We start from the raw sequence: 27,327 nt of genomic DNA, 5'->3' as shown, positions 1-27,327 counted from the left end.
AAGAGGAATGGGTCAAGAAGAAGTTAAGTAATTTATCTAGAGTTAGACAATATACCAGAAGACAATCCAAGATTCTTACAATGCAGATGGTGTTTTTTGTTGCTTCCCTTGCCCCGTGGGTACTTTGCATTTCACATCATTTTGAAAGCAGTCCATTCCCAGAGGGTCTGGACATATAGTCATGTCAGTGCCACATGTGTCCTCACATGTCTTCTGCGTGTAACGTTCACTGATGAAGCAGAGCCGTGCTCAGCATATTTTTCAAATGCTATTTAGACGGTGCTATAAAAATGGTGTGCACTGTTGTTTTTTTTTTCACCTGTTCTCGGTACTGAGGGTTGTGGAAATTACTATTTCTGAGGACAACATCTGTTCTCATTAAAGAGAGGTAAAGTGTTCTCAAGACCCAGCTAGGCGTTTCATTAAATGTGATCTATGCGAACACTCCTTTATGGTGTTCATTTATTCACCTTGAGATGCTATTACGAATGTGCATTTGTGTAATGTCTAATGGATATAGTACAGTGCACTAAAACAGGATCCTTCGATTTAAAGCTATTTCACTATGGGTTTCGGAAAATTAGATTTCTCAGAAAGTGTTCAGCTCAAGGTCTTCTTTCCCTTTTTTTAAATATGGTAGTATATTTTAGATGTGTGTGTGTGTGTTCATATATATTTTATATATATACATATATAAAATAAATGTGTAAAGTAAAACCAGATAAGTATTATGATACTTGAAAGTCATGCCATAGTGAAGTTTCTTGCAAAAAGTAATATGGCCTCTGGCAGTTAAATTTTAGGTCAATGCATTATCAAGATGTGCCATCGGCAACTAAGAAGAATGGCTCCCAGGCCTTGGTGTGGGGGCCACGAGAACTACAGTGTAGGAAACTGACCAGAAACCTGCCTTCCTTGCCCTGAAATCCTTCACCAGGTCACTGAGGCCCAACTTCCCATGGGCTGCTCCCAGCCAATGACTGGGGGCAGTGGGGGACTCCCCCTACAGCTCACTTTTCCAGCAGCCACCTCCTCCTGCCTCACCCCTGCCCCCCAGTGGCAGTCTAGGGCTCTTTCTCTCCTCATTCTCTCCCTTTTTCTTTCACTCAGGGTAGGTTTGCATCATGCTCCAATGACCCAGACTTCCTGGCTTTCTCCCCAGTAAAATCCATGTGTATTTAATCCCATCTTAACATCTGCGTCCTGGACCAACATACAAGCTAAAGTGTAACATGATTAACTAGTATATTAATACACTGAGGGAAAAAAAAGTTAGTCTCAGAAAGAGGTTGGTCAGCTTAGGGAGCTCCCCGAAGGATGCCAAAGCAAAGCTGAACATCTTAGCTCATGCTCCTCTGACCACAGGGGAGTGGCAACATTCCAGCCCCCAAACCTATCTTCATGGTGCTCTTAAGTAGTCTGTTAATCTGATGAACACACCTGGCTCTGACTTCATGCTGCTCAACTGAAGTTCAACTGATTATTTCACTTCCCAGTATTGTCTCTCTTTAAGGAGAAAACATGTGCATGGACTGGTGTCTACAAGGAAATGCTTGGAGCTTCTGAGAATTGCATACTGGGGACTCCGAATTGTGACTGCTGAGTGGGTCAAACATCCATGGCCAAAAGGGGGATCCCTTCGTAGTGGTGAGGGCTCCTGGCTTCTGGAGGGGATCAGACAGGCTCTGTGGAAGAAACCTTGATGGTGTCCGGCATATATTCAACAAGCAGTCAACGTTGGCAGTCATTCTTATTATTGGGTTATGTGTAGAATTGTCATCCGGAGAGAGAAACTTTGAGGTTTCTTCCAAAGATGAGTGTCAGCTCCCTAGGGCCATACATTGCAAGCTGGGTCATAAGTAAGAGAAATTTATGAACATTGTGCTGGAAGCTAGAAGTCTAAAACCAAGGTGCTGGCAGGGCTTGTTCTTTCTGAGGGCTCTGAGGGAGAATCTGTTCCATGCTTCTCTCCCACATTCTAGTGACAGTTCTTGGCAAAGAACTTGGCTTGTGGATGCATCATTCCAATCTCTGCTTCCATCTTCACGATGCATACTCCCTGTGCATCTCTGAGTCATCACATGGCCACCATCTTGTTATAGGGATACCCATTATGGCGAGTTGGCATCCCATCCCACCCCAGTGTAGCCTCACCTTGACTTGGTACAGCTACAACTGCCCTGTTTCCAAATATTTCTGAGGTCCTGGGGGTTAGGATTCCAGCATATCCTTTTGAAGATGCAAAGTAATGATCAAATTTGGTGATTCTATGGAATTCTCCAAAAGCATAGTTCCATAATGAATGTAATTAGGGACGTTACTAACATTACACTCGATGTCTGTTCAAATTGGTTTAAAGGAGGGGATGGGGTACGGAGGGGAGGGAGAGAAGCAGGTTGTAGAAATGGAACCCAGAGGAGGACCCCCGCAGTGCATATGGCTGATTTCTACATAACAAAGAATTTTCTTGCTGCCCTTGAGTTCCTAACAGGTTTAAGATGAGGACTGGGTACCAAGTTGCTCTGTCATTTCACAACCCCTACCCAGCTGGACATACACACTTTGTCAGAAAGTCCGGTCGCCACACATTTTCTTCTCATCCTTTTGCCTCATACCCTCCGTCCCTCCAGTCCTCTGGAAAGCTAATGGAAATAAAATATATCTATTATTCTGTTATATTTAAATAATGAAAAAGCACTTCTAGTCTCTACATTTAAATTTCCTTGCAGTATTAGATTGCTTGCTCTATTTTAGCCTATTAACTATGGGCAAAATACATTAACTATGTTTTACTTCTCTATTTTGTGACATTAACATTTGACTTTCAAATAATCATTTAAATATGTGCCACTGGAAAATATAGCTTATAATTACCACAGTATTTACATTTCTCAGGGTTGCAGCATAGCAATCTGAGTGGATGCTGTTTAAGAATTAATATGGATAGATGGAAATGACAGAGAATTTTAAAAAGGTCCAGTGGCTTGGGAAGCTATTCTCTGGCAATCCCTTGAGTTTGGTTTAAAAAAAAAAATTAAAAAGCAAGGCAGCTGTTAGGTGCTCTTAGGCTACTCTGCATTTACGGAATTTTCCATTGGATTGTATGTATTCAGGTCACATACACAGTGAGATTTCCTGCAGTGACAGTACAGATAAAAAGGCTGTGCAACTTGGTGATAATTGTGCTCCATTTAGGCAAACTGACAACTGGTGCATTTTTGCATTGTCTGGGAAGCATGGGAGACGCTTCTGTATGCATGCCTTAAATATGAATTCATTAGCACCCAAAGAACAATAGGATGAGTTTTGAAATATATTTTAATGAGAAATAGGCATTGAAAGGCCTTCAGAGTTCATGTTTTCTATATCACTATAAAGCTATGAGTTCATTAGTGGTTATTTCTTCAGTCAAACTTAGGAAAAAAATAAACCTTTTCTTCCCATTTTCTATGAGTGGCTTCCCTGAAACATGATAACATATTTTGAATATGTACTGTTTCTAATGATGATGATAGTGATAACAATGATTTAGCATCCCCTAATTATAGAAGGAGGGGCTGGAGAGAAAAAGGATATGAAGGTATTTCATTTGCTTGTTTTTGTTTTCCTTTCTTTCTTTTTTAGTTCGAGGTGTGTCCTACAGCCCTAGAGTCAAGATGAAAGGGTGTGTACTGCCCATGAACTGTCTGAGGTTCTCACCGCTCCTAGTTCTAAAGCAACAATGTTATCTAACCCTTTGTGGCCTGTCTGTTGGACTTTTAAGTCTTTCTAGAAGATAATATCTTCGGCGTGCAGTGCTGCTAATAGTATTGTGCTAATAGAAGCGTTGGCTTTTGACTCACTACACATCAGCAAAGCTGCCTTGAGGTCTACTCAAAGACATGGAAATCAGTGCATATAACCCTGGTGCAGCAAGGAGTCAGCCATTACAGGGGAAGGATGGGCATGATGCTGAAGCGATGAAGAGTTTAAAATGTTCCTTGTAATAAACCAGATAGAACATGTCTAACACAATTGAAAATGTCTAATGCTAATTTCCAAAGAAATTATAGTGATAGGCTAGACTACTCCCTGGAAAGATGCTTTTGCAAATGAAATCATTATTAAAATATTATGTAGATTTCCAAAGCAGGAACAAGTCTAAGAAGAATGACTTTTTATATATGGGCTCTCTCAGAAAAGGGAGACTCTTCTCTCCCAGTACTTCACGGCATCCATGCTTTTCTCTTCACTAAGAGTTCTCTGGCTTTCCATGTACCTGCACTGTCTAAAACGGGAGCCACTAAGCACATATAATTATTGAAATGTAAATGTCAATTAATTAAAATTAATGTTGAGAATTCAGTTCCTCAGTTGCACCAGCCACATTACAAGTGCTCAATAGCCATACATGACTCGTGGCTACTGTGATGGACAATAAGAATCATAGATCATTTGTGTCATTGAAGAGGCTTGCCTTCTCTCTAGCTATTTTTCACCAATCCAGATGACAGGCTGGTCCTATTTACTCCACCTAACTATTAATCTCTACTTTCCTGATTGTAAAACTGACACTCAGGGAAGAAAAGATTTGTGGTCAATTTCACATAATTAATAAACAACAGAACACTCAGTCCTGGCTCAATTGTCTCCAAATTATTCTTTTTTTTTTTTTTTTAACTACCAAATCATTTCTACTCTAAGCCAGTAATGAGATTTCTTTCCATAGTGGAAATAAAGAATAAATAGTCAAAAATACAAAAATTTCAAATAAAACCTCCAAAGTTAGAGTTAGTATTTAGCTTAACTAATCAGAGAAAAATCTGTGTTATCAGTGATGTTATCAGTGCATTGATAGCCTCCACATAGGGCTCAAAATGGCTATTGTCTTTTTCGCCTTGGATCTTCCTTTTGATCTGATGGTCAAAGAATGGAATTTTTTTGTTCAATTTTCTTCCTAGAATGTCCAGTATGATGAAAAGAGTAGAGGATTAGGAGTCAAATACCTAGGATATAGCCCAGCTATGAAACTAACAACTAGATAAGATGTTGGACAAGTCAATTAGGTTCTGAGTCTGTTTTCCTGGCGGTTCATAGATAACTTAGCTGAGTCTCTGTATTCAGGGCTGATATTTACTTGGTGTGCTCCAATGTGACCACATGATTTATTAGATTATTGAACTAGTCCCAAATCAGTTGGTAAATGGCACCCGTTCTTAGCCATCCCAGATCCTCCCTTGGGATCCTCTCATCTCTTCAAGATGTAAAAACAGCAAGATCAATGGTTGAAAAAAAAAAATGGGCCTTTCATAACCCTGCTCCAGGGACAGATGGAATGCATTCTGATTGTCACTTTTCATGTCATAATGGTTATTAAATATTTTGGATATATATGCATCCTGCATGCATCCAAATATGTGCACAATCTTCTCATTTGTTATGTGTGTAGGTTGTCTGTTTGGTTCAATTTAAGTTTGAAGTACAGACTCAAAGCTGGTAAATTATTTAAGGAATCTATCAGGCTTTCAGCAAATGAATCAAGAAGCCTCGCCCTGCTGAGGAGTGGAAAGGCAAAGAAATGAGGAGAGGATGGCAGTGTTCATGTTCTGGATTGCTCTCCATATGTCGATAGCCATAAGTTCTGTGAGCAAATTCCTGTTGTCTGAATCATTCTACATCAATAGCCAGCTTTTCTTCTTAAAAGTGTTTAGATAATGGGTTGCCCACGCCCTACCAAAAAAAAAAAAAAAACCCTAAAAAAAAGAGTTGAAATGATCATCTTTGACATTGAATACGTTTCAAGATCATTGAACGAGGTTCTCTTCCTATGACTCACTTTATGCTTCCTGAACCAACATTAATTTACCTCTTAAGACACCTGACAACTTCGGGGAAAGAAGTATAGAGCATATAATAATTTATTCATAAGTTTCCAGTCATTGCTGATTTTAAAAGATGTTGGCTTTTTATTCAAAGCGCCCCCTCTCTATCCTCCTTTTAAAGTTAAAAATGCAATGTCTATAGGATTAAAACAGAGCGATTTTTAGATTGCATTTCAATCTAAACTCTCAAGTTCCCAACTGATTTTCACAACTTGTGCTATTAGACTTCCAAATACTGCTTTTGCTAAATAACTGGAGACTCCTTCCATTTTTCCGCACTGAAGCTCTCAGCTCATCTGTTAGTTTTCCTCACAGCAGCAAGATAGCTGCAGAGTTCTTGGCATCACATTCTCACAAACCAATGTGAAGAGATAAGAAACATTTCCTAGAAGTCACTTTAGCAGGCTTATCCTACATCTCATTGTCCAATATTGAGTTGTTCCTAAGTCAGTTACTGGGAGAGCAGAAGGAATTACCATGATTCGCTGAGATGAATTAAGATCTACCCAGTGGGGTAGAGCCAACTTGTTCACAGTGTTCATGGAGGACTGCGTTCTGTTAGTGAGGAACCAGTGTGAATGGCTATTGGTTGCGTAGTTATTACCATCTGCCACACAGAATGGCCCTGTGGGGTAGACATTATTTCCCCCATTTTATGGTCGAGTAGACTATAATTTGACATGGTAAGCAAAGTGCCCAAAGATGAAAAGTGGTCAGTGATGGAGCTGTGATTTGAATTAAAGTCTGGAGGACACAAAGCAGGTGTACCTGCACTATGGTCTCTGTACCACCTCTTGGTCATTCTACACTCACAGAAGATTTTTGACCTCTCACTCAGTCTTCCTCTTCAGCACAATCTTTCTCATTTTCTGGGGGATTTTGATATTGTGTAGGCCATCCACTGAATCCTAGCTACAGCATCATCCAACACCCACTTCGATGGCTTTTGTTTCACCCCACTTTAGCCTCTCACCTCCTTGGCCTTACCTCTAACAACCCTTTCAGTGTTGAATCTTAAATTCTAATATCTCATGCTCGGACACAACTCTCAGCCTTCCAGGCTTTCCTTATTCCTAGTCCTTTCTATTTTGCCTTCCTTATTCCTACTTACTTCTACACCAATTCTTTAAGCTCCTGGAGTCCTCCAACCTCCCTTCCACCTGGAATGTCTATTAGACTTTGTGAACTTGCTGACCTCTCAAAGCTCCAGTCAAACCCTCTTGATGGGGTTCAGGACACGCTACCCCAAAATATGGCACCTTGGTATATGAAATATTTTAAGCTGAAAGAGTTTGAGAAAACAGAAGAAGCAGGAAAGTCACTTTGATCTTCCCTCCATCTTCCTCCCTGAAACAGGTCGCAAAGCCCTCATGTGAGAGGTGCCTTCTCTATACCTGGAGGAAAGGAGCATCTTTATCTCTACAGACCAACATACCCTTAGAAGAATCCTAACAAACAGACCTTGCAAAGTTTTCCCCAAGTTTGCAACAGTTCCCTCGTACTCTTATGACATGTAAGATCTCTCCGTGACTTCCCACTCTTCATCAAAACTAGCATAAAAATATTCAGGTCTAACTATTTCTTCCAGTCTTCATTTCCGTATCACATAAAACTTATATTAAATAAATGTGCATGCTTCTTTCCTGCTAATCTGTCTTTGTCAGTTTAATTTTTAGACCCAGCCAGGGAATCTAAGAAGGTTTCTCACCCATTTGCCCTTACCTAGAAGAGAAGGAAACAGGATCAGAATGCTGACATGAGTTGCCTGAGATCTCATTATTAGCAATTACAGGGCTGGAACTCTGGTCCCCTCTGGTTTTGAGTCTGGGCCAATGTTTTGTTTTGTTTGCCCCACTCTGTCACTTCAGGTTGTGTCTTTCCTCCTGATAAACATTTAAAAATATACAGGTTGGAACAATATTTTAGGACATTAACCATTTATACATGAGTATAATATACTTTAAAAAAGATTTTACAGCATGTTTTGTTAAGGTCATGTTTTGTAGTCCTGAGAAGCCCCAAAGAGAAAAAGACTCTGCAGATTTCCCTGCTGACAGGAAGACAGTAATGGAGTGGTCAGAGACAAGCAAGAGCTCACACTTTCAGCATTCCAGGCAGATAGTCAAGAGATAGCTGAAATTCTCTAAGTTCTCTTCAGAATAGATGTTGTGGATTAAATTGTTTTAAGATAAAGGGGAAGTCCCAAGAACAAGGTGATATTGCGTTGTCCTTAGTAGCAGATCTATAGATGGCATTGCTTAGATTGCTACTTTGTAAGTAAAACACACAAAACAGCATAAATTGCAATATGAAAACATACAAAAAAAGAAAACAAAAGAAAATACTCTGTACTGCTCTATTTTCTGCAAAACAGGATTTACTAGAGTGTAATTGCTTAATTCAATTGATCCAAAATTACAAATTTAGATAATCTAGAGATGAGAACTTAATATTTCCAAACACATGCAAAAAAAAATGTTGCTATTTCGTAATGCGCTGAGTTTTAGTTATGTTTACTGGCTTGATCAGGATCCTATTGCCTCACACAAAGATAATCACAGAAACTGAAATGAGCTTCAAGGAAACACAAAGGTGTTGATTAACAAAAAAGTGATAAGGTGTTGAGGGTCAAAACTAAAAAAAAAAAAATCCCTGCTTTGGTTTAATCTTTGTTGAATATGACATGTCTTCTGAGCAAATTTTACCTATGTAATCAAAAGTCTTCCAGCTTGGTGTGAGGTGATATGATATATATCTTAAATGATTTTTTGTGCTTTAGAAACTTTGCAAGTACCCATTATAGTTTTTTTTTTTAGGCTGGAAACAGAATCCTGACCATTTAAAGTACTTTTTTGAATTGTATCTAATTACTGTGGCATGGGAATAGATCTCTACCCTAGCTTCGGTTATCCTCCCCAACCACACCCTACTGAGTAAAAGAGGGAAGAAAGGAACAAAGAGAGAAAAAAAAAAGGGTAGGGGTGCAAAGAATTCTGTGTTTAATTATGGCTGTAAATGTCAACAGGCGAGTCAATAGCTGACAGAAATTTTCACTGTGGATCACAGGGAGGAATGTGGAAAAATGATTTGAAAGATGACTACATCCTTGGGGGATTTTTCTCAATGTTAGGCATGCCAGGAGTGGCCATTGGTCTTAGATCAAGAATGTATGCTGTCCCACATGCTGGTCTGTGGTCACTTCTGATCTCTTTAGAGTCTGGTGCCTTTTGACTGTGTGGGTACGACAGATATATTTCACTGCTGCTCTGTTCCAGAACTGGTCTATCTTTCAGTCATAGATCTTGCAGACAGTTCATGGGGAAAGCAGAGGAATGGACCTCTGGAAATAAGAAACAACCTGGAAATAAAGGAAGTAAGATTGTTATTTGAAAATTAAAATTTTTTTATTTTAAATAATTTTATTTATTTATTCATGAGAGACACACAGAGAGGGAGGCAGAGACACAGAACAGAGAGAGAAACAGGCTCCATGCAGGGAGCCCAACGTGGGACTCGATCCTGGGACTCCAGGATCACACCCTGGGCCAAAGGCAGGTGCCCAACCGCTGAGCCACCAAGGCATCCCTGAAAAGTAAACTGAGAAATGAATCCATCATAATTTGGAGTTAAGAGAGATACATAAAGTCTTATTAAAGTCAGGAGCAAATCTGACTTGTGCATGTCTAAACAATGGCAAAAAGTGGATATATTAAATCTATCTGGCCAGTGGATTCATATTATGGAGACGGACATGGCAGGCTGCCAAAGCCAATGCTGGCTGCATATCCTGTTTACAAAACTAATTTCTCTTGTTTCCTTTTTCCCAAAGTAAACCTCTTATATATTTTGCACTGGTCAGACTGACTTAAATGTGAGGTCTAGTCAGATTTCTCTTTAAAACGTGATAGATTGGCATTCTGTGTTTCTGTGTTTTTAGTTTTGTTAGAACAACGTACATCTCTAAATCCAAAGAATTCTAGATCACTGATGAGTTTCAGAGCTCACGAGTCTGAGATGATTCTCTGGAAAAGTGGTGGATTCACTCTCTGAGATAGTCTCCTTGTGAGGACCTATCTAGGCAGCTGGCCAGCCCTCTCTAGGCAATGCCCACCTGTCTCCTGTGTACACCTGCTTCACTGCCTCTCAATCAGTCTCTGGTTAGATGCCCTTGCTACCATGTTCTTTTCATTAGTAAGGCCTGTGGTGCCCAACTCCATGATGGATGATAGCCCTACACTACAACAGAATTAGGCTATAACTATACCTAAGTCAGAGAGAGAGGAAAAAATAACCACTAACTTAATGGACAACAATCCATGGCTCTGGTGATAGATAGAACTAAGAAACTGTTATGCTTTTTCCGGGAAGTTTTATGTGCATAGATAATAAGTAGGCTCTTATTAGAAAGTTTTATTCCAAAGAACTCATCAACCTCGAGATTTCTTATTTAACCCTTGGGCTTTTTTGGCTCATCCAGTTCCACAGCTGTCACACCAAATACTTATTTAGAACCAAGAAACTCAACTGTACCTTTTTCCTCAAGAAAAAATTGTGACAGGGACCCTTGTGAATTGCTTTATTTCGTTTGTCAGACAAATGTAATTTTTTTGTATGTGACCAGAAAGTGTTTGTAAATATGAAGGCTCAAACTGGTGCCAAACATTCAAATGTGAAGTCAAAGTAAGTTTCATGTCACTGGTAACTTGTGTTAATGTGTTAATGTTTCCTTAATAATAACACATGATAGCAATATGTTTGTTTACGGTTTAAAAATATTTTTTTTAAAAAGCAGAACCCTAGGTGAGTATGTCACCTGGAGCATAGTTCCCTTGTGGATCACACTCTCTGATTTCAAAATTTCAGAGCCTCTCCTGATCTATCAATCATTAACTGTTGTTTTTTTAGCTACTAAGAAGACTGTGTTATATAACAGATTGTCCCTGACTATTGAAATGATTAATTTGGGGGTGGTGTGGTGGGTAGGGAAAACTTAAAAAAATTTAAGTGAAGCTGCTTTATAACATCTTAAGCTATAGTATCTCACAACCAACTAAATCTATGCAAATTTATTGAATAGTCGGAGAACAAAAGAAGAGAGTTACTAAACCAGTAGAACTCAAGCAGCATTTCAGATTATCTGCTGTATGTCTGGCATTGTGTGCTTTATGGAAGGGCATCAAGCATTTTGCACAAAAGACTAATAAAAGAGATGGGACAGTGGGGGCACTGCTGGCTGTAAGTGGTAGTCTGTCGATCATTGCACTTCACGTGTTTGTATATTTCTTTCCTCCAGAGATGGTGAGTGTCCTGGGCAGTAGGACTTGAGTTCATCTCTATTTCTTCCATTGTCAGCTCCCCTCTACCTCGACTTTCCATTAGCTTTCAGCACAATGATTGGTATGAATAAATAGAGACATAGGAGATGAAAGGGATATATAGAGACTGCCAACTATGGTGTTCCCATTTGCTCCCACAAAACAGCTGCTAGAAATAAGTCTTCAGGAATTGGAGTCTTTTCCTATTTTTTCCTCAAGAGTGACTGAGTAATCAGGGATTTTTAACTTCTTGGAAGTCCTAATCCGTAGCTCAACCTGGTGCTACCCACCTCCCCTCTCTTCTTGTGTCCATGGAGTGACTAGGTCCACTCCCATGACTTGTCGGGCTGACCAGTTCAAACAACCAGTTGATACAGCTTATAAGAATAACCACACTGGACTTGTTGGCAAAGCCTGGACTTCAAGGAAGACAAATAGTGGTCTGAGTCAGCTGCTCATGAAACTCAAGCAGGCAGGCATGATAATAATAAGGAAAGAGAATTGATGGTAACCAAAATGTCCCCAGATAAAATATCACCTCACTGAAGAAATGGAGATGGAAATAAATGGGTGAACAGAGAAATGCACCAGTGAACTTTGAAAGAAAATAATTTCTGCCAACATTATATTATAAAAGATTATGTTGACCTGCATTTATTGGAACATAAATAGAATAATTAATTTAATGAGTTTTAAATATGAAAAGTAACATGATGATGAAAGTAGGATAAGTTGTCCTCAAAAATTCTCACTATTACCAGAATTTAATTTTTTTAACAATAAACCCTACAGGAGTTTACAAGAGTCTTCAGTTGAGTCAATGTATGGAACCCCACAGAAGTTTCAGAGATCTGCAGTTGGACCAATATATGGATTCTGTTCTAAAGCCAGAAAAAAGATGTTCTTTTCTGTCACAGTTTCTGTCTAGCTGGTAGATTTAATCCCAGTTCTTGTGTGATAATTGTTATCTTCCATCCATTTAATACCCATTTGACTTGAAGGCCAGAAAATTGTGGCTTTAAGAAATTAAAAGGAGTCAGTTTTGTTGAATGGCACTAGTTATTTTTTACTCAGTTGAGTACATATAATCACGTATACCTATGGCTGGTGTGTGGATACCCACTGTGCATTACTACCCAGCCAAAAAGTGCAAGAGGCAGAGGGACAGAAATTAAACCAATATTTGGAAAAATGAGCCACATAAAAGTGGAATATTTATTTCCACCAATGGTGGCTAAAAATGTTTGCATATTTATGCCAAAGTCTCTTCAGACTCAATGACTAGCTTCCATAATTAATTGGTCAATGAGTGATGTGCTTTTTAATATATGTATTATTAAATTATTGTTGTAATATGTACTTTTGAAGTTTGAGAAGAGACCATCTCTGCTGTGTAAGAAGAAGTAGGATAGGGGAACTTGCCCCAACTTCTTTACTATTAGGGACAGGGCCCACTCCCTCAAGGCATCTCTTCTCACAGCCAGTGCACCACTAACAGAGTGCTCCAAGTTTCACAAAGCAGTTTCACATACATCATACCATCCTGTGAGATTTTACCGAGGAAGAAACAAAGACACCAAGATCAGAAATGCATCTTCTAGGAGAACACGGCAAGAGATAGGGACTGGCTTTACATCCAAGTCTTCTCCACATCCCAAGACATTTCCATATTATCACTTGACAAATCCCAAGTAAATAGCAGTCACCTCTCAACAAACAGAAATAGGGTAATGTGTAACCTTTAAATATAATTTTTTTTCTAAAGCTAACAGTCATCTTAATTGATGAGACCTCTTAGGGTTCCCCATTTTTTTCCTTAAAACTGCATTATTATTTGTAGAGCATTAAAAAACATTCAGATTTACAGATTTAATGGGAAATAAAGATTCATCCTAGAATAACTTAAGAATTCTCAAAATAATGTATATCTGATTTTGAAAACATTCTCAAAGCTGCTTTTGGCACCAGAAGGTCATTGGAATATTAATTAAATAAAATTGGAAAAGACCAGAGATTCTAGGCAGGAAGAGACCGTTAGATCTTCTGAAATTACACTGAAGTTAAATGACCAGAGAAATCTGATGATAATTATATCACAGTGACAATCTTCTTACACCTTAGGACATCAGCCAGGGCCAGAGCTTTGCTCTGTGTATCCTAGGGTTTTTTTGGGGGGGCGGGGGGGTGGGAGAACAGTCTTCTAATTGATTGAAAAATAATTTTGTCTTCTTTAGAGAAGAAATCAAACTAATGTCAGGTTTTAATCTGGAGGACAGACACACAAACCATACTCCTACTCATAGATCCTACGGAGATGAAATGGTAGACAAACTACCTCTTCAAGTCATTCCCTTTAAAAGTTAATTCAATTGCTGTTTTTTAAAAGATTTTATTTATTTATTTGAGAGAAGAGAGAAAGAGAGAGAGAGACTGAGAGAAAGCACAAGCAGGGGGAAGGGCAGAGGGAGAAGCAGGATCCCACTGAGCAGGGAGCCCATTGCGGGGCTCAGTCCCAGGCCCCTGGGATCATGACCCAAGCCAAAGGCAGATGCTTAACCAACTGAGCCACCCAGGTGCCCCTCAACTGCTATTTTTAAAAACCTTTTCTCTCTAAAGATCTCTATAATAACATTTTAAAAAGTTGTAAAAATATACCTAGCACATAGTAGATGCTTGTTCCATATTTCTTGTTTAAGTGATTGATTCCAAATGGATTGAAGAGGAGAGAAAGGAGACAGGGAGGCTGGTTGGTGACTATTGCAACAGTCTAGCAAGGTGATGGGGACTTACTTGGGGGTAGTGTAAGAAAGAAAGCAGACACCAGGGCAACTATACAGGTAGAGCTGACCCCCTTATTGAATATTTGGTAGATTCCCACAATCCAGGGAAATTACTGAAAACTCTCTCTGCTTCTCTAATTTTATCTACATTGCCCATTTCTCTATTCATTCTCTTTGAAAAGATTTGTTCTCTCCTATTCATCTGGGAAGTAAAGCAGAAACATTAAATAATTAAAACCAGTTATATTCCAATAACATTGGAGATGATTGCTGTACTCTTCATGTTATATTTTACAGACACTTAATATAGTCAAGTCTACATGGGTTGGAAACATAATTAAAAGAAGCATTTGTCTTCAGGAAAGAAAAAAAGAAAAAATCAGACTATCACTTATATGAATTCTGAGGCTGCATGTATTTGCCCATTACATTTTGCTACTTGGTGAACTTCAGGAGAATGACCCCTAAGTCCAAGCCTTGTGCTGAGACTGGTTCTTGGGTGAGCCAAACTGGATATTATAGTGTGTCCGTTCCCTTTGAACTTGAGGACAAATGTGCAACAGAGTCCCTGGCTCCCTGCATAGACTAACTCTTATATGTGAATGAATGAGCATCTGCTAGGATTTATCCTCAAAAATTGCATTGGCTTCCTCTATTGATGCCTCTGGACAACTTTTTGTCGGGGAGGTAGGGATAAAAGGAAGAAATCACCAGCAATCCTTGTGCAGATTCTAAAGAGCTCAGAGAGTTCAAGAAATTAAAACAAGTGTTAGTTCAATTCAGCGATCACGTAGCCAGTGCCTGCTATGTGTTTATTGATGGGCCTCACAAAAATTCTTGTATTCAACTGTTACCATCAGATTTTTAAGATTTTCCCTCCGTGCATTTGACTTCTTTGCAGCATTCCTTCTTTAGATGCATCCAATTTGATAAAAGATGTTGCCTCCATTCTCATGAGCAATTAGTAAAAATAACTCTCTCTTCCTTCTTCCCTGTGGTCCTTTATGTGTGTCTTCTTAGAGGCCCTTTATGTGTGCTGGTTAGAGCTGTTAAGAAAGAGTGTTACTCTAGAGACAGGATTTGAAATCAGAAAGAAATATCTGGTGGAGGCCAACCCCGGTGGCCCAGCGGCTTAGCGCTGCCTTTGGCTCAGGGTGTGATCCTGGAGACCCGGGATCGAGTCCCACATTGGGCTCCCTGCATGGAGGCTGCATCTCCTTCTGCCTGTGTCTCTGCCTCTATCTCTCTCTCTCTGTGTCTCTCATGAATAAATAGATAGAAATCTTAAAAAAAAAAAAAAAGAAAAAAAAAAAAGAAATATCTGGTGGAGAACTAATCACTTATGTTTAGAGTAAAGGGCCTGTAGTGTGATGAAAGAATCAGAGGACAGTTAAGGCTACCTAAGGATATTTTTAAGTCATGGCTCATGTGTAGCAGCTGAAAAAGTATGTCAGCACTCCTTCCACTCATGTGACCCGATACTTAAAGTCATTGAAAATGACTTTGTCAGTGTTCCACTTTTATCTGGGGGATTTCAACCCACCCTTCTCCCACATGCTTATATAAAATGAGGTGTGGATGTGGTGATGGTGGGGGGCAGATGGGCCCTCCACTCGTGGAAACGAAGCATTTGAAATTTGCTCCAGTGTAATACCTGGATAAGTCACGTAGGGTCAAGGATTGCAAACAATTCCTCTTAAGGGCACTAGGGACAAGCCAGAGTGGCTCTCTGGTGCCATTGAGGTCCATGTGTATTCCAAGTTCTGGAAATAGAAAAGGTTTCAAAAAGTTCTGCCAGATGCCTCGTCCTGGCTGGTTTTCCTCTTATTATTCCCCTTGAGTGCCAAGGAGCCACCGCCCTCCCCCCATGGCCATATGCAGGTCAGCGGCTGTGCAATCAACAAATCAATCAAATAGGCAGCAATTGGCTTTTAGGAACTGGCTCCGGATCTACAGCAAAGGCTCCTGTGGGGATTATGCTCAGCCAAACCTGCCAAGGGCACATTGAGAGGGATCTGCACTGGGACATTTTATTGTTCTGACCTCCCAGACCTCTCTCTATGAAACATGCAGGGGTTGTTTTTGAAAGGGAGGTATGAATATGGGGCATCCGCTGTGAACTCCTCATCGCTGTATTCTTCAAGGCCGAAATGATGAAAGCCCACCTATAGCACCCTTGTTCTAGATCGGGACGTGGTGAAAGGATGGAGATACCCAGCCCTCATGCTCCTGATGTCCCGCACCCATGGTAGCTACCACTCACCCATCATGAAGTTCTTGCTAAACCCAGCCACAGAGCTTTGTCAATCCAACATTCCAGGAATTCTGTTGGCATTAGGACATGACATGCAACCTATTTGCCTAGGCTGGGGAGCTCCAGTTCAGAGCTGCCCCAGAGGGCTTATCCTAAGAAAGCTGTATTTAGGACAGGACTCCTTAGGTGACCCCTGGCTTGCCCTGGAGAGAAAACCAAACCTCTGAATGGTCCAGCAACACATCCAGGCTTTCAGGAAGTGTCAGAATAAGCAATGATAACGGTCTTGGGCTCATCTTACATTGTACTAACCATGTCAAGTCTGGATTTACTTCCAGAGAAGAAAAATGCCGATGTTATCTTTTTTTTTAAATAAATTTATTTTTTATTGGTGTCCAATTTGCCAACATATCGAATAACACCCAGTGCTCATCCCATCAAGTGTCCACCTCAGTGCCCGTCACCCAGTCACCCCCACACCCTGCCCACCTACCCTTCCACCACCCCTAGTTCGTTTCCCAGAGTTAGGTGTCTCTCATGTTCTCTCTTTCTGATATTTCCCACTCATTTTTTCTCTTTTCTCCTTTATTCCCTTTCACTATTTTTTATATTCCCCAAATGAATGAGACCATATAATGTTTGTCCTTCTCCGATTGACTTATTTCACTCAGCATAATACCCTCCAGTTCCATCCACGTCGAAGCAAATGCTGGGTATTTGTCGTTTCTAATGGCTGAGGAATATTCCATTGTATACACAGACCACAGCTTCTTTATCCATTCATCTTTCGATGGACACCGAGGCTCCTTCCACAGTTTGGCTATTGGGGACATTGCTGCTAGAAACATTGGGGTGCAGGTGTCCCAGCGTTTCACTGCATCTGAATCTTTGGGGTAAATCCCCAGCAGTGCAATTGCTGGCTCGTAGGGCAGGTCTATTTTTAACTCTTTGAGGAACCTCCACACAGTTCTCCAGAGTGGCTGCACCAGTTCACATTCCCACCAACAGTGTAAGAGGGCTCCCCTTTCTCCACATCCTCTCCAACATTTGTGGTCTCCTGCCTTGTTAATTTTCCCCATTCTCACTGGTGCGACGTGGTATCTCATTGTGGTTTTGATTTATTCAGATTTCATTGTCCCATTTTAGACCGTGCTATAGTAGAGCCCATAATTTTTGTTGCAGTGAAATTTTAAAAAAAGAGTGATTCTTTGTGACTGGTAATACTCACGGCTTTAGGAAGTTCTCTTTTTTTCCTGGGAGTAATCTGATTCATGTAAGCAGGAGTGGTAAAAGAAGTTTTGTGTATAAAATATTTTGTTGAGATAACAACATGAATCTATAAAGTGCCGGGCATTGTTCTAGTTGAAGGTCAGCAAAGGAGGGTGCAAGGATCCTGCTTCTCAGAGGATGTGGGGTAAGCCCTAACCAATGCCACTGCAGTGGGTAACTCTTGTGCGACATGGACTACATGCGTGATGAGGATAAACCGGTTGCTAGGGGAACACAAAGAAGGAAATGCCTGAAGCCTAGGAGCTCAGGAAAACTTCTCAGAGGAGCAGAGTGGTTCAACATAGATTATTGTTCCACAGTAGACATTCTGAGGGTGGGGCCGTGAAAAGAACATTAACCAACTCCAACGACTCAACGTGCACACAACAAAATGATGGCACTTAAAGCCTGTCCTTGGTTGTGTAACAGCTCACAGCTGCAAAGGAGAGGAGAGTCAAAAGGAAGAGGTTTCTGCTCGTCACACTGCGATCCTTCCTGCTTTAGTGCTACACTGAATTGTCCTGACAACCTTTCCATCAAGTTTGATTTTGGGTGTTGGCTTTTAACTTACAGTGTATTTGCCTTCCGATATAATGTACTCAGGTCATGCAATGGCTTGGCCCAAATATGAGGACACCACTAGCTTTGTAAATGACTGAAACATTGCTCAGAACCTGTGGAGGAATAAATCAGAGAGCTGTCTCCGTTGGCCTTTACTCTTGAGATGGCTTGGCTTGTCCCAACTGCAAGCTATTGAAGCTATTCAAGATAAGCCTTGGCAGTCGAATCTGGAAGGCCCCAGGAGCCATTGAGGTGATCTTTGCAGAGCTCCCACTGGTGCAGCCAAGGGAAGGATCCTGACTTAGTAGTTTCCACTTTGGGCGAGGACACATGGCCCCGGTCAAGCGTCCAGGGTGGCAATGCAGTGAGTTATACTTACACATGTGAAGTGCGAGCTGGCAGGTGCTCCAACACAAGCCCAGCTACGGCAGGAGGGATTCCACCAGATAGCCCAGGCTGTCTCACGGCCAAGGGCACCGGGCAGGGTGTAATTTCAAGGCTTTTCACAATGGCAGAATTTTGAACCACCTATTTTTCTCTCAGAACAATGCACAAAATTGAGGGCCTTTTTCTCATTGCTAAGCCTTGAGGAGCTCCTGTCACCTGGTTCTTTTTTATCTGGGGCTTCTCTTTGCTGAGGATGATCTGGCCTTGCAGGTGGATTTGATGATTTTTTTTACTTCAGGGTTGAAAGGAAACTAGTATTTGCGTTTAATCACTGTCAAAGCCCACCTAACATGGGAGCCACTCGGTAGACCAGTTCGGTAGTACATGCTGGAAAAGGCTTTGTAACTAGAGTCCAAAGACCTGCCTTTAAGCCCCTCGCTCTGCCAAGGGTTAAGTATGTGCCTTCGGGCAAGTGGTTTAACTTCTCTAAAATTCAGTTTCCTCCTTTGTGGAAGTCGTCCCTAGCTGTGGAAGATAGGAAGATGAGTTTTACTGGTTATTGTCCCAAACTAGAAGGGGTTTTGCCACCGAGATGTTTTTGCTATCTGGCTGCATTGAATACATCATGAGCAACCCCTTTAAGCCCCAACTGTCCTTTTTGTGAGAGAAGGTCTCCAAAATCGTAACTGGGTTTCCTACAAGTAAATAACAGTTTATCTTCTTTTATCTTTTTTTTTTTTTTAAGGAAACATTTTACAACTAATTTCTTCCTGCTACGTGACATTACAAACCTCATAGGAGCATTATGGAAAGAGTTCTTTTGCTACTGAGCCAGGCATTAAGCTAGGTGCTAAGGACACTGATGCCGTCCTCATGGATTTTACATCCTGAGAGGGAGAGTACCACGTAAACAGAAAACTGTAATCGAGTATGATAAGGCTGTGATAGATCAATCCACAGGCTGCCAAGAAAGGAGACCAGAATATATGTTCCTCTGTTGCATGAACGCAACACCACCTTGGGGGCAGTCTTGCAAAAAAAAAATTTAACATGAATTTGATCAAGCCCTCATCAAATTACAGGAAATGTGGGAGACAAAGGAGTGAGTTAAGGCTACCCCAGGAATGCAATCAACAAAACCCAGGTCGTGGGAAACTCTACAGGACAAAACACTCTGTTTCTTCAACAACAACATAAATTGCAAGGAAGACAAAGATAGACAGGGCATCTATAGATTAAAGAGATCTCTTAACAATTAAAATGTGTGGATTCCTTTTTTTTTTTTTTTGAAAGTACTTTATTATTATTTTTTTCCTTCAAATTTTTCTTTAAATTCTAGTTAGTTAACATATAGTGCAAGATTGGTTTCAGGAGTAGAATTTAGTGATTCATCACCTTCATACAAGAGCCAGTGCTCATCATTACAAGTGTTCTCCTTAATCTCCGTCACTCGTCTTGCCCATACCCCACCCACCTCCCTCCATCAACCCTCAGTTTGTTCTCTATCATTAAGGGTTTCTTATGGTTTGCTTTCCTCTCTCTATCCTTTTTCCCCTTCCCATATCTTTGTTTTGTTTCCTAAATTCCACAAGTAGTGAAATCATATGGTATTTGTCTTTCTCCAACTGACTTACTTCACTTAGCATAATACACTCGAGCTCCATCCATGTCATGTCAAATGGCAAGATTCCTTTTTAATGGCTGAGTCATATTCCATTGTATATTTATACCACATCTTCTTTATTCATTCATCAGTCGATGGACATGTGGGCTCTCTCCACAGTTTGGCCATTGTTGATAATGCTGCTATAAACACTGGGGCGCATGTATCCCTTTGAATCTGTATTTTTGTATCCTTTGGGCGAATACCTACTACTGCAATTGCTAGATGGTAGGTTGTTCTATTTTTAGCTTTTTGAGGAACGTCCGCACTTTTTTCCAGAGAGGCTGCACCAGTTTGCATTCCCACCAGCAGTGTAAGAGGGTTCCCTTTTCTTTGCATCCTCGCCAGCACCTGTTGTTTCCTGTGTTGTTAATTTTAGCCATTCTGACAGGTGTGAGGTGGTATCTCATCATGGTTTTGATTTGTATTTCCCTGATGATGAGTGATGTTGAGCATCTTTTCATGTATTTGTTAGCCATCTGGATGTCTTCTTTGGAAAAACGTCTGTTCATATCTTCTGTTCATTTCTTAACTGGATTATTTTGGGGGAGTTTTGAGTTTGATAAGTTCTTTCTAGATTTTGGATACTAACCTGTTATCCTTTTGGTTTTGTTGAGTGTTTCTTCCACTGTGCAAAAGCTTTTAATCCTGATGAAGTCCCAATTGTTCATTTTTGCTTTTGTTTCCCTTGCTTCCAGAGACATGTCTAGAAAGAAGTTGCTATGGCCAAGGTCAAAGAGGTGGCTCCCTGTGTTCTCCTCTAGGATTTTGATGGTTTCATGTTTCGCATTTACGTCTTTAATCCTAAAACCTGTGGATTCTTATTTGGACCCAGATTCAATAAACTATCAATTAAGAATAAAAAAGAATATTATAGGAAAATTGGGGAGGGACACCTGGGTGACTTAGTGGTTGAGCTTTTGCCTTTGGCTCAGGTCGTGATCCTGAGATCTCAGGATCAAGTCCGACATCGGGCTTCCCACAGGGAGCCTGCTTCTCCCTCTGCCTATGTCTCTGCCTCTCTCTGTGTGTCTCTCATGAATAAATAAATAAAATCTTAAAAAAAAAAATACAAGAAAGCTGAGGAAATACAAACACCAGTGAGGTAACTGATACCAACAAATTGTTAATGCAAGATTATGATCATGATAATGTGATTTTGTTTATAAAGTAGAATCTTGTCATTTGGACATACCCATTGAAATACTTACAGATAAAATAATATGAATCTGTAATCTGCTTTGAAATGATCCTAGGAAAGTGACAGAAGTAAGTAGGAGTGTAGAAGAAAGAAAATGGAATCTGAGTAGATAAATGTTGAGGCTGATTATTGGTTATATAGATGCTTATTATATAATTCACCCCATTTTTGTGTATGTTTGAGATGTTCGAAACTAAAAATCTAAAGAGAAAGCAAGGCTAACTGCATCATAGACTACTGGACTATCCAGTAATTTTCTTTTTTTTTTCTTTAAGATTTTATTTATTTATTCATTCATTTATTCATTCACAGAGAAAGAGAGAGAGAGAGAGAGAGAGAGGCAGAGACACAGGCAAAGGGAGAAGCAGGCTCCATGCAGGGAGCCCAACGCGGGACTCGATCCCAGGACTCCAGGATCATGTCCTGAGCCAAAGGCCAGATGCTCAACCGCTGAGCCACCCAGGCATCCCTATCCAGTAACTTTCTGAGAGCAAAACTGGCTTAGGTTAGCAAGCAAAGCTGCTATGTATCAGCCCTGTTATTCACAGACACTATAAAGTGAATTTCAAGGGTCCTGTAACAGGTCCTTGGCCAGGGGAACTTGAGTACCATGTTTTAGGAGGGAGCCAGAGAGTTTTGGATGAGTCTTAATAAGGAAATGAAGACAATTGTTGTAGACTTCTTTTTCAAGAAGCGGAGAGTTTGAAGGGAATTTGGATTAAAATAGATTTTCTCCCCAAAATAGAAATGATTAAAGCCATTGCAAATGCAGACAAGAAAGAGCCAATAGACAGACAGAGGCAGTCCAGGGGGGTACATAATAAGGAACGGAGTGGCAGTGCAGAGGAGACCAGGAGAAGGGAGCATGTAAGGCTCAACAGTTGAAAACACGGGCAAGTACTTATGAGAGCTGTTGAGAGCTTTACACCATGACAAACTAGAATTTTGTATTACACGCATCTGTTTGGTAATATCAGAACTGACTTGCAATCATTTATGCAAAAGATAATTTACCGTAGGACTCCATGGCTGTTGTGCGGAAATTGGCAGGAAAGATGCACCCTGACTGTGGAAAGGGGTCCGGGCCAGGAGCTGGACCCACGTTGCTGTCCCTTGTCTTTGTGAATCTTTGCACACATGCTTCATTCTCTCCATGAACTGGTGTGGACTCTGGCCAATCCACAGTTTCCCAGAATATAGGTCCTAGTTACCCATGACAACCTAAACATGTTCCACCATGTTACAAATTTCCAGGAGAGTCCGTGTAATTGCTCTTCTAATCTAATCAGTTATAACCAAGAAGCAAGATCATAAAGTAGGAAGGCAACCAGAGGCCCACAAATGTGGGTAGATAGGGAAACAATAGTGAAAGGAGGCAGGCTGGAAGCACAGTGCAGTAGTTTCCACTAACAGCCGAAGTATAAAAATAAACCATCATCACACAGCTATGTAGCTGGAAAGGGAGGAGGATTTTAATAGCCTTCCAAGATAATTGTTGGTATTCATCTCTGATACTATAACGAAACTTGACAAGTGGGTATGTTTTTAAAGATTAATCGTAATATGGAAATGAAATCAATACAGAAAATGATGCACATTCAAATAGAAACACAGATAAAGGCTATAACTAGGCAACTGACCAAAGAAGAAATGTGAAAGGCAAAAAAACCTATAAACAGTTTCAAGGTGAGCAACATTCTTTCAAATGAAAATTAAAGCTATGAGCTTTAACTCATCAGACTAAAAAACAGGGAGAAAAGAACGATAATACCATGTTGGTGTTGAATGTGGACAAACAAGAGCTGTCGTGTAGTCTTTTGGGGACTATATTCATTTTCTGTTACTGCTAAAACAATTTACCCCAAACTTAGTGGCCTATTTTATTTATTATCTTATGGTTCTGAAGGTCAGAAGTCTGAAATGGGTCAGCAGAGCTCCTTCTGGAAGCTGCAGGGGAGAATCTGTTTCCATGCCTTGTCCAGCTTCTGGGGTCAGCTCTGATTCTTGGCTGCTGGTGCATGTTCACTGCAGCCTCTGCTTCCTTTATGACTCCCCTTTCCCTGACTGGGACCTGCTGGCCTCCCTCTTATAAGGACACTCGTGATTACATTGAGCCCACCCAGATATTATAGAATAATCTCCCTACCTCAAAATCCTTAATTTAATCACATCACAAAGTCTCTTTTTACCAGTAAGATAACACATTCACTGGTTCTGGGGATTGTGATATGGACATCTTTGAGGGTGAGGATTATTATTCCAACTACCATGGGGACTAAATTGGTATAAACTTTCTAGAGAAAAATTCAGCAATATGATTTTTTTGATTCAATAATTCACCTTCCAGGAATTTATCCTCAATATTAATCAAACAAGTTCAAGAAGCACAGGATCTGTCTGCAATAATGTTTTAATAGAATAACTTATAAGTGTTCTAAATAAATTAGCAATAAATAAATGGCAAGATTTATAAAAGCAAGATTTGGGCTAAGTATATCTTACCTCATCTAATTAATAGAATACTACACAGCTATTACTAATGATGATCTGATTTATATTTATTGATATGGAAAGATCTCTACTGTTAAGTGAGAATCCCAGGTAACAAAAAAAGTCGATATAGTATGATTCCATTCTGTAAATACACATTTATAAAATGTATATTTATACATGTATGTTTGCATAATAAATTAGCAAGGATAGGCACAAAAACTAGTGCAAAATGGTGCTGCGTGGAGAGATTTGTTACCTTTTTTAGCAGTAGGAAGTGGAGGTGAGAATTGACTGGGCACGTGTAAAAGGATGGGCAGTGTTTAGCTGAGTTTGGAGGCCATGAATCTGCAGTGAAGACAGGAGAAAGATCCTTGAGGATATTGGCAAGTGGTTGGATCCTAGAATCAAGTGAGAGAGGGAAACAAGGAAAGTCGGGAAGGGTCTGACAAACCAGGAGAGAAGGGATGGCTGGTCTGTTCTAGCAGCTGAGGCTCTACACTCCATTGCTGCCCCACACGCCAACCTGATGCCCATTTAGACAAGGGTTCTCCTGCTTCCATTCATAAACACACTTTTGGATTCAAGGTGTCTCAGCATCCATCTCTCACAGAGCCAACGTATTCTCAATTATACTTTTTTTTTTTTAGATTCTCAAACACAGAATTTCCTGTTATTCATCTTTCTTAAGGGCTTGGTTTACTGTAGGAACACAGTGGTGGTGGTGGAGAAGGAGCTGCTATAATCTTCCACACTACAAAAGTATTCACAAATCCTACTGTGACCAAGATCCCACACACACAGACACACACATGCCTACTTATTCTCTCACCACAGATTTATGGCCCTCTGGTTACCCTTGAATGAGCCCAGTCTCTGGGAGGAGTCTAGGGAAGAAGGGAGAAAGGAGGTAGATTGCTCATTCTGTCACATGCATCACTGGACGGGGGCAATTATTTTAATCCCCATGATAGGAACACATTTATATTTCCATGTTTGTACAACTCTTCCGTCTACTTAAATGGATATCCAAGGACACTATTAGTCAATATCCAATTTAACAGTTTTATAAAGAAGACAGTAACAAAATGAACCCAAGCCAAATAGATGGCCTCATATAATGGTGTCTCCAATACCTTCAGTAACCAGGCAGATGATGTATGACGCTATTGTAGTTTTCTTTAAAAAGAACACCAGAGCAACTTCATCTCTAACACCCTCCCTAAGGTGGCTAAATAATAGCTGATAAGATTATATCACCACGGGGTACTCAATAACTCATTTTTTTAGCCTTAGATAAATATATTGTTTCATGGATTTAAAAAAAAAAAAAAAAAGCCTTTGCTTGGAACTAAAATCTGACCGGCATCCTCTAGTAGGGATAATTCCTGTTACTGGGGCTTTTTTGGAAACTTAGCCACGTATAACCAGTGAAATTTCACTGGCGTTAGAATACATTCACAGAGAATGAAAGAATGCAAATGAGACTGAATGAGAAGCACCATATCTCCTGCTTTTAAAAGCTGTGTCTTAGAAGTGCTTTGCTCTTCGAAACAGGCAGATAAGGACATGAACACATGAACACATATACACACTGAAGTGTTGGCAAAGCTTGCTTCTTCTTTTGTAATTAATTACTTAATATGTAGTTATTCCTTCTCTCTGGCAGAAAAACTTACAACCCATATATTTGAAGACCGGGGCAAGCACCAGGATGGAGAAAAAAAAAATTAAGGATTTTGTGCAGAGGTTATGACTCCCTCCACAGTCAAGGAAGAGACTGTAACACACTCTATCATGGATAGAGCAGTGCCTGGAAGCTCCACATGGGGTCTCATCCCATGGTGGCATTTGGAGCTGCCCCATTCCCACCACCCCCTCTCCTCCCACACTTCCAGCTCCCCCACCGGCCCACTAATTCCCACCCACATCCCCATTTCTGGCACTCCAAGTCCAGGCACAGTCTGGAGCAGTGCCTAAGCTATGTCTGGCTGGTGTCCCTGTCTTCCAGGGCTTGGCTGCCTCCTCCGGGGAGCCCTCCCTAACACCTTCCTCTGGCAGAGCTGCTCTGTGCTACTGCATGACTGTGAAATGGAGAGGACATATGCCTCCCCCAGTAGAGGCAGAGGATGCTGGAAGAGAGTGTGTGGGCAGCTGGCAGGGGAGGCAGCGAGAACCCAACACAGATGCCTGAGGAACTGACTGAAGCCTCACCTTCTCTAAGATCGGAGGTTTGACGCCCTCCCCACCACCTGCTCCTCCACCTCAGTTGTGACTGGAAGCACACAGAATGCTCAAACTAACGTTTGTTGAATAGACAAACTGGTAGGAGGAAACCAGGGAGGCTGAGGGGGATCTGAAAGCCCTGGATCTCAACGTCTGCTCTGTAGAATGGGCTTACACATGTACTGCCAGAGATTTCGAAGAGATAGTGAGGGTCTGGCCTAGGGGTCTTCCCTTCCCTTGGGGCTTATTTGAGGTATTGCCTGCCCCAGGAAGGCTTCCTCAACCCCTCACTTTGCCAGACACAGGGTTCGTAGTCCCTGATGTCTTGAGGAGGGAGAGCCATGCATAAGCCTAGTTGTCAGAGTGTGGTTTATTGGTATGTTTCCCTCAAATCAGATAACTGGAAATGTAAAATGCTTCTTGATTTTCTTTACATATTCTTCATTTTTGCTTCTACTCGATAGAAAAATGAGATTTAGGGCAGCCCTGGTGGCTCAGCAGTTTAGCGCTGCCTTCAGCCCAGGGTGTGATCCTGGAGACCCGGGATCGAGTTCCATGTCGGGCTCTCTGCATGGAGCCTGCTTCTCCCTCTGCCTGTTTCTCTGCCTCTCTGTGTCTCTCATGAATAAATAAATAAAATCTTAAAAAAAAAAAAAAAGAAAATGAGATTTACATCCTGAAAAACTCTCAAAATGGACCAAATTAAGAAAATTCCACTGCAAGACCATAAGAATCAGGAAAGCAGGGTGGCCTCATAGGATTTGCCTTTTTTAAAACCTTTTAAAATTAAAAGCTATTTTCAAAAATTCTTTTAAAAAGTCTTTTCCAATGAAAAGAGCTTTTTGCTGGAGTTGGGATCTGTCTTCAAGATATTTTTTGTGCTCTAGGTTGAGACCTGGAATATATCCTGGGACAGACCTTCCTTTTGTTCTATGGGAAACCACTTCTATGAGCCAGTTTGGTTGTAGATCTATAAAACTCTTCATTGTTTGGGGATAATCCCACCAAAATCCCCAAACCAATAAAGTGATACCAATGCAGGTGTTTCAGAAAGGACACTTTTTAATAATTTTTACAGAAGTGCCAGAGAGGCTAGGGATTCTTGAGACATTATGCCTACCACCAGGCCGTGCTGAGGACCTAGGAATCTAATCTTACCTCCACCTTTTACCAGAGGAAAGTTTATGGAGAGGAAATACACTGAGGCTGGTTTAGAAGTACTAGACTATTTGATTTCTGTTCCTCACACATTGTGTTAAGCCTGAGAAATGGTGTAGTCAATTATTGAGAATGTCTTATCTCAGCAATGGAGGAGGGAGG

Source organism: Vulpes vulpes, chromosome 8 (genome assembly GCF_048418805.1).
Source record: "Vulpes vulpes isolate BD-2025 chromosome 8, VulVul3, whole genome shotgun sequence".
NCBI lineage: Eukaryota > Metazoa > Chordata > Mammalia > Carnivora > Canidae > Vulpes > Vulpes vulpes.
This window is presented reverse-complemented; position numbering follows the sequence as displayed.